The sequence below is a fragment of the Sapajus apella genome, unplaced genomic scaffold (genome assembly GCF_009761245.1).
Source record: "Sapajus apella isolate SASKATOON/1434 unplaced genomic scaffold, GSC_monkey_1.0 scaffold102, whole genome shotgun sequence".
NCBI lineage: Eukaryota > Metazoa > Chordata > Mammalia > Primates > Cebidae > Sapajus > Sapajus apella.
The window spans coordinates 5,812,496-5,820,953 of record NW_022437042.1 but is presented as its reverse complement, the minus strand read 5'-3'; the positions used below and the strand labels follow the sequence as shown (position 1 = coordinate 5,820,953).

At 37.3% G+C, this 8,458-nt stretch overlaps 1 pseudogene; it reads right to left on the bottom strand.

Annotated features, from left to right (window-relative positions):
• Nucleotides 1-2,072: 2,072 nt before the first annotated feature.
• LOC116536580 lies at nt 2,073-2,321 on the bottom strand (annotated as a pseudogene).
• Between the last annotated feature and the right edge of the window lie 6,137 nt (nt 2,322-8,458).

Here is an 8,458-nt window from a genome sequence, read left to right as displayed (position 1 = left end):
GGGTAGCTCTTCTTGAGGTGTACCTTTGTGGTATTCTCTGTATTTCCTGGATTTGAATGTTGGCCTGCCTTGCTAGGTTGAGGAAGTTTTCCTGGATAATATCCTGAAGAGTGTTTCCCAGCTTGGATTCATTCTCCCCGTCACATTCAGGCACACTGATCAAAGGTAGATTAGATCTTTTCACATAATCCCATGTTTCTTGGAGGCTTTGTTCATTTCTTTTCACTTTTTTTTCTAATCTTGCCTTCTTATTTCATTGAGCTGATGTTCAATCTCTGACATCCTTTCTTCTGCTTGATTGATTCAGCTATTGAAACTTTTGTATGCTTCATGATGTTCTCATGCTGTGTTTTTCAGCTCCATCAAGTCATTTATGTTCTTCTCTAAGCTCGTTATTCTAGTTAGCATTTCATCTAACCTTTTTTCAAGGTTTTTATTTTCTTTGCATTGGGTTAGAATGTGTTCCGTTAGCTCAGAGAAGTTTGTTTTACCCACCTTCAGAAGCCTGCTTCTGTCAATTTATCAAACTCATTCTCCATCCAGTTTATTACCCTTGCTGGTGAGGAGTTGTGGTCCCTTGGAGAAGGAGAAGCATTCTGGTTTTTGGTGATTTCATCCTTTTTGCACTTGTTTCTTCCCATCTTCGTGGATTTATCTGCCTTTGGTCTTTGAAGTTGGTGACTTTTGGATGGGGTCTCTGAGTTGATGTCCTTTCTGTTGATGTTGAAGCTATTTCTTTCTGTTTTTTAGTTTTCCTTCTAACAGTCAGGCTCCTCTGCTTCAGGACTGCTGGAGGCCCACTCCAGCCCCTGCTTGCCTGGGAATCACCCATGGGGGCTGCAGAACAGCAAAGATTGCTACCTGTTCCTTCCTCTGGTAGCTTTGTCCCTGAAGGCTACCTGCCAGATGTCAGCCAGAGCTCTCCTGTATGAGGTGTCTCTTCGGATATACGGGGGTCAGGGAGCCACTTAAGAGGCAGTCTGTCCCTTATTAGAGCTCAAGTGCTGTGCTGGGAGCTCCGTTGCTCCCTTCAGAGCTGCTGGGCAGGGACATTTAAGTCTGCTGTAGTGGAACTCACAGCTGCCCATTTTCCCAGTTGCTCTGTCCCAGGAATGTGAGGCTTTATTTATAAGTCCCTGACATGCTGCTACCTTTTTTCAGAGATGCCCTGCCCAACAGGGAGGGAGTCTAGTCACAGTCTGCCTGCAGAGGTGTTGCAGAGCTGCTGTGGGCTCCACCCAACTGCTGTGTAAACTTCCTTGTGATTTTGTTTACACAGGTAAGGTTAAAACTTCCTTGGTAATGGTGGACTCCCTCAGTAATGGCAGACTGCCTCAGTAATGGCAGATGCCCTTCTCCCCACCGAGCTCGACCATTTGAAGCTGTTTCAAGCTCAAACTGTTGTGCTGGCTGCAAAACTCTCAGGCCAGTGGGTTTCAGTTTGCTGGTGTTTGTGGGGGTGGGACCTGCCGAGCCAGATCACTTGGCTGCCTACCTTCAGCCCCCTTTTTTTTCCAGAGAATGGGTGGCTCTGTCTCACAGGCGTTCCAGGCGCCAGTTAAAATGACTGCCCAGATTTGTGCTAGAAACCCACCTGCTGGCTGAAACAGCCACTCAGATCTGTGCTGGAAACCCTAGCACTTGTTGGCCCAGTGGGAATCTCCTGGTCTGCTGGCTGTAAAGACTGTGGAAGAAATGCAGTATCTGAACTGGAGTGCCAGAGTGGCCAGAAAAGTCTCCAATGGCCCCTGTTAGGTAGGAGAGGTGTTCTCTGGCCCACTGCACTTCCCAGGTGAGGCAGCACTGCACCATGCCTCAGTTTGCCCTCCTTGGGCTACACCCACTGCCCAACCAGTCCTATTCAGATGAACCTCGTACCTCAGTTGAAAAGGCAGAGATCACTTGCTTTCTGCATTGCTCTCGCTGGGAACTGTGCTCCTGAGCTGTTCCTGTTTGGCCATCTTAGCAGAAGTCCCCCAAAAGTCAATTTCATATCAGGTCCACCATATGCCAACTCAACTGCAGAACACTGCCCTAGTGCTGGTCCTATAGATCAAAGTCTGGAAAGCAATTCATCCTGGGTGTTTTGCTGCTGTCTCCTGTCTCTTCAAATTCCAGGGTTCTTTTCTTTGCTCCAGAAAGGTAATGAAGTCTGGCTTAGAGGTAGCCAGAACCAAGGAGACCAGGTGTTTGTAGTTCTCTAACATCACATCCCTATACAAATGCTGCTGAGCAGAGTCCAGGCATTCCCACTCTTCTAGGGAGAATTCTATGGCCACATCCCTGAATGTCAATACTCCCTGCAGGCCACAGTATAACATGGCTGTGGTAGAGTCCCCTAGGAGCTCCTAGAGCCTGTAGACCAGAACCTCAACTCTCAATGTTCTTATAAATGCTTAGGAAAATTTCTTGGATAAATATTTCTTCATTTGCTATATGACTGTAGAAAAATTTCAAGACTTTGAATTATTTTTTATATTTTTTGTCAAGTATATTTTATTCCCTAGGCAGAAGACAGAAAATGCTTCTTATGCCACCATTCCAGAATTAAAGTTTCCTGTTATTTTAATTTGCATTTTTCTGATAATAACAAAAGTAGCTTCTCATATATGTTATCACTATCTTTATCCCGTGAATTTCTGATTCCTATTTTTGTTTCCTTGCCTATAAAGTTGTTTATTCTTATTTGCAAAACATATTTAATATTATGGATAATATTTTATAAAACATATCTGCAAATATTTTTTTCTGTATTTATCCTTTTATTTGTTGATAATTTTGAAGAGTAGCCTTTTTTATTTGTATATAGTAAGACTTGTCAAAATTTTTCTTTGTGTTTCTACCTTTTGCATCTCAAGAAGCCCTTCTCTACACCATAGTTATTTTGATAGATAATTTAATGCATTTTTTGTAACCATAACTCTATTATTTCAAGTCTAGGCCTTTATCTAAAATTTGTATTTGGGGTGTGTGTGTGTGTACTCTTCTCTCCAAAGGAATAGTTACTAATAACGGCCTTCATATTGTACCTTCATGGTGTAAACATTTTCCATACATGTGGGGTTATGTTTTTGGAATCTCTACTGTGTTCCACTGACCTTGCTCTTTAAGTCAGTATTGCATCATTCTTTTTAATAAAGTTGCATAGTGTGTTTTCATAAACAATTTCTGCCTATCCACCTCTCTTTTCTTCTCCTTTGCTATTCTCACTTAAATTATCTTTCACATAAATTTAATAATCTGTTTAAAATATTTTATCTTCCTATCCAGAATTGTCATTAATATTTTCATTTATTCTGGTCTAATTTAATATTCCAAACCTAGTTATATTTGTAATTGGAAATGAAATCATTCATGATTTTTTATTGGTTACTTATGTTATAAATTAATATCATTAATTTTTGCATGTAGATTTTGTATTTGGATAACTACCTGATCCCTTTTATTAGTCCAATGGCTTTTCAATTAATTCACTTGAATTTTTTAAAAAAGTAATTTTATTGTCTCTAAATAAACATCATTGTATATCTTTCTAGTGTTTATAATTTCTAGTCTATACAATGAATCAAGAAATATATACACATATATACATGTGTGTATATATAATGTATATATGTGTGTAGATATATCAATATATCTATATCTGTATCTAATCGCCATCTCTATTATCTATCAATCAATCAATCTATCTATCTATCAATCAATCATATGCTTGGCCTCTCTTTGGCTATTAGGGTTATATATGTTTTTTGATATTTATTTATTTATTTTTGAGACGGAGTTTCAATCTTGTTGCCCAGGATGGAGTGCAGTGGTGCAATCTCAGCTCACTGCAACCTCCACCGCCAGGTTCAAATGATTCTCCTGCCTCAGACTCCTGAGTAGCTGGGATTACAGGCATATGCCACCATGTCCAGCTGATTTTGTAATTTAATAGAGATGGGGTTTCCCCATGTTGATCAGGCTGGTCTCAAATTCCTGACCTCGGGTGATCTGCCCGCCTCAGCCTCCCAAAGTGCTGGGATTATAGGCATGAACCACTGTGTCTGGCCTAGTTTTAATTTTTAATTATTTTAATACTTTTGGGGGAATAGGTGGTATTTGGTTATTTGGATGAGTTGTTTAGTGGTGATTTCTGAGATTTTGATGTACCCTTCAGCTGAGCAGTGTATACTGTACACAGCGTGTGAGTGTTGTATTCTTTATCCCCTCTCACACCCTTCCCCTGAGTTTGCAGAGTCCATTGTATTATTCTTGTGCCTTTGTGTCCTCATAGCTCAGCTTGCACTTATAAATGAGAACATACGATGTTTGGCTTTTCATTCCTGAGTTACTTCACTTAGAATAATGGTCTCCAACACCATCCAGGTTGCTGTCAATGACATTATTTCATTCTTTTTTATGGCTGGGTAGTATATCGTAATGTATATATATATATATATATATATGCACACACACCACATTTTCTTTGTCCACTCATCGGTTAATGAGCATTAAGTCTGGTTCCATATTTCTGTGATTGAGAATTGTGGTGCTAAAAACATGTGTGCGCAAGTATCTTTTTCATATAATGACTTCCTTTCCTCTAGGTAGATTCCGGGTAGTGAGATTGCTGTGTCAAATGGTAGTTCTACATTTATTTCTTTAAGGAGTCTCTGTACTGTTTTGCATAGTGGTTGTACTAGTTTATATTCCCACCAGCAGTGCAAAAGTGTTCCCTTTTCACTGTCTATTATTTTTTGATATTGACCATTCTTTTAATTATGATCATTCTTGCAGGAGTAAAATGATATCACATTCTGTTTTTGATTTGCATTTCTCTGATAATTAGTGATGTTGAACATTTTTTATATGTTTGTTTACCATTTGTATATCTTCCTTTGAGAATTGTCTATTCATGTCCTTAGCCCACTCTTTGAAGGCATTCTTTGTTTTTTCTTGCCAATTTGTTGAAGCTCCTTGTAGATTCTCGATATTAGTCCCTTGTCAAATGCATAATTTGCAAAGATTTTCTCCCACTCTATGGGTTGTCTGTTTACTCTGCTGATTATTTCTTTTGTTATATGGAAAATTTTTAGTTTAATTAAATCTGAACTATATATCATTGGTTTTGTTGCATTTGCTTTTGGATTCTTGGTTATGAATTTTTTACATAAAACAATGTCTGGAAGAGTTTTTAAAATGTTATTTTCTGGAATTCTTAGAGTTTCACGTCTTAGATTTAGTTCTTTGATCCATCTTGAGTTGATTTTTGTATAAGGTGGGAAATAAGGATTCCATTTTATTCTTCGACATGTGGCTTGCCAATTATCTCAGCACCATTTGTTGAATAGGTTGTCTTTTCTACACTTTATGTTTTTGTTTCCTTTATTGAAGATCATTTGACTGTAAGTATTTGGCTTCATTTCTGGGTTCTCTACTTTTTTCATTTAGTTGACATGCCTATTTTTATACCACTACAATGTTTTGGTAACTATAGCCTTGTAGTATAGTTTCAAGTCAGGTAATGTGATGCCGCCAGATTTGTTATTTTGCTGAGTCGTGCTTTGGCTATGTAGGCTCTTTTTTTGTTCCATATGACTTTTAGGATTTTTTTTTTTAAGTTCTGTGAAGAAGGATGATGGTATTTTGCTGAGAATTGCACAGAATTTGTAGATTGCTTTTGGTAATATGGCAATTTTTACAATTTTGATTCTACCCATTAATGAGAATGAAATGTATTTTATTTGTTTGAGTCATTGATAATATTTTTCAGCAATGTTTTGTAGGTTTCCTTGTAGAAATCCTTCACCTCCTTGATTAGGTATATTCCTAAGTATTTTATTTTTGCAGCTGTTGTAAAAGGGATTGAGTTATTGATTTGATTCTCAGCTTGGTCATTGTTGGTGTATAGTGGTGCTACTCATGTGTGTACATTGATAGTGTATCCTGAAACTTTACTGAATTTATTTATTTCTCAGATGTAAGAGCTTTTTTGGAGGAGTGTTTAGGGATTTTTAGATATACAATCATATCATTGGTGAACAGCAATAGTTTGACTTCCTCCATTTGGATGCCCCTTATTTCCTTTCATTGTCTGATTGCTCTGATTAGGACTTCCAGTACCATGTTAAAAAGAAGCGGTGAAAGTGTGTGCCCTTGTCTTTTTCCAGTTCTCAGGGTGAATGCTTTCAATTTTTCCCCATATAGTATAACGTTGGTTTTGAGTTTGTCATGGATGGCTTTTATTACCTTAAGGTATGTCCCTTCTATGCCTATTTTGCTGAGAGTTTTAATCATAAAAGGATCCTAGACTTTCTCAAATGCTTTTTCTGCATCTATTGAGATGATCATGTGATTGTTGTTTTTAATTCTGTTTATGTGGTATATTCCATTTATTGAGTTGTCAGTGGTAAATCATCCCTGCATCTCTGTATAAAAACCAACTTATGGCTGGGCGCGGTGGCTCAAGCCTATAATCCTAGCACTTTGGGAGGCCGAGGTGGGTGGATCACAAGGTCAAGAGATTGAGACCATCCTGGTCAACATGGTGAAACCCCATCTCTACTAAAAATACAAAAAAATTAGCTGGGCATGGTGGCACATGCCTGTAGTCCCAGCTACTCGGGAGGCTGAGGCAGAAGAATTGCTTGAACTTGGGAGGCGGAGGTTGCGGTGAGCCGAGATCGCGCCATTGCACTCCAGCCTGGGTAACATGAGTGAAACTCCGTCTCAAAAAAAGAAAAAAAAAAAAAAAAGAATCAACTTATGATGTATTATCTTTTTGATATGCTGTTGGATTTGGTTAGCTAGTATTTTGCTGAGGATTTTTGCACCTATGTTCAGCAGGGTTATTGGTCTGTAGTTTTCTTTTATTGTTATAGCCTTTCCTGGTTTTGGTATTGGGGTGATATTTATATCTAATGTTTTCTTGAGGATTTCCTATTTCTTTATTTTGGGATAGTTTCAGTTAAATTAGTACAAATTCTTCTTTGAATGTCTGATAGAATTCAGCTGTGAACCCATCTGGTCTTGGACTTTTTTTGTTGATAATTTTTAAAATTAATTTTTCAATCTTGCTGCTTTTTACTGGTCCATTCACAGTTTCTATTTCTTCCTGATGTAATCTAGAAGGGTTGCATATTTCTAGGCATTTATACATCTCCTCTAGGACTTCTAGTTTGTGCATGTAAGGTGTTTATAGTAGTCTTGAATGATATTTTGTATTTCTGTAGTGTTGGTTGTAATATCTCCCATTTCATTTCTAATTAAGCTTATTTTAGATCTTCTCTGTTCTTTTCTTGTTTAATCTTGCTAACGGTCTATGATTTTGTTTATCTTTTCTATGAGCCAGCTTTTTGTGTCATTTACCTTTTATATATTTTTGTTTCAATTTCATTTCTTATCTTTGTTATTTCTTCCTTCTGCTGGGTTTGGGTTTGGTTTATTTTTGTTTCTCTAGTTCCTTGAGATGTGAGCTTAAATTATACATTTGTGCTCTGTCAGATTTTTTGATGTAGGCATTTAACGCTATTAAATTTCCTCTTAGCACCACTTTTCCTGTTTCCCATAGGTTTTTGTAGGTTGAATCACTTTTATTGTTCAGTTCAAAGAATTTTTCAAATTTTCATCTTGATTGTATTGTTGATCCAATGATCATTCAGGAGCAGGTTATTTAATTTCCATGTATTTTCATGGCTTTGAGGGTTTCTTTTGGAGTTGATTTCCTGTTTCATTCTACTGTGGTGTGACAGACTACTTGAAATAATTTCAGTTTTGTTGAATTTAGTGAGACTTGTTTGTGGCTTTTCATATGGTCTGTCTTGGAGAATGTTCCATGTGCTGATGAAAAGAATGTGTATTCTTCAATTATCAGGTAGAATGTTGTGTAAATATCAGTGAAGTCCATTTGTTGTAAGGTATAATTTAAGTCCATTGTTTCTATGTTGACTTTCTATCTTGATGACTAGATAGAAAGTGGAGTATTGAAGTTCCCCACTATTATTGTGTTGCCATCTGTTTTATTTCTTAGGTCTAGTAGTAATTGTTTTATACATTTGAGAGCTTCAGTGTTAGGTGCATACATATTTAGAATTGTGCTATTTTTCTGTTACGCTAGTCTGTTTATCATTATATAATGTCCCTGTTTGTCTTTTTTAACCGTTGTTGCTTTAACGTTTGTTTTGTCTGATATATGAATAGCTACTCCTGCTCTATTTTGGTGTCCATTTGCATAAAAATATCTTTTTCTAACCCTTTAAGTTTATGTGAGTCCTTATGTGGCAGGTGAGTCTCTCAAAGACTGCAGGTACTTGGTGTGTGAATTTTTATCCATCCTGCCATTCTGTATCTTTTAAGTAGACCATTTATTCCGTTTACATTCAACATTCATGTTGAGATGTGAGGTACAGTTCTATTCATCATGCTAGTTGTTGCCTGAATACCTTGTGTTATTATTTTATAGGCCCTATGAAATTTA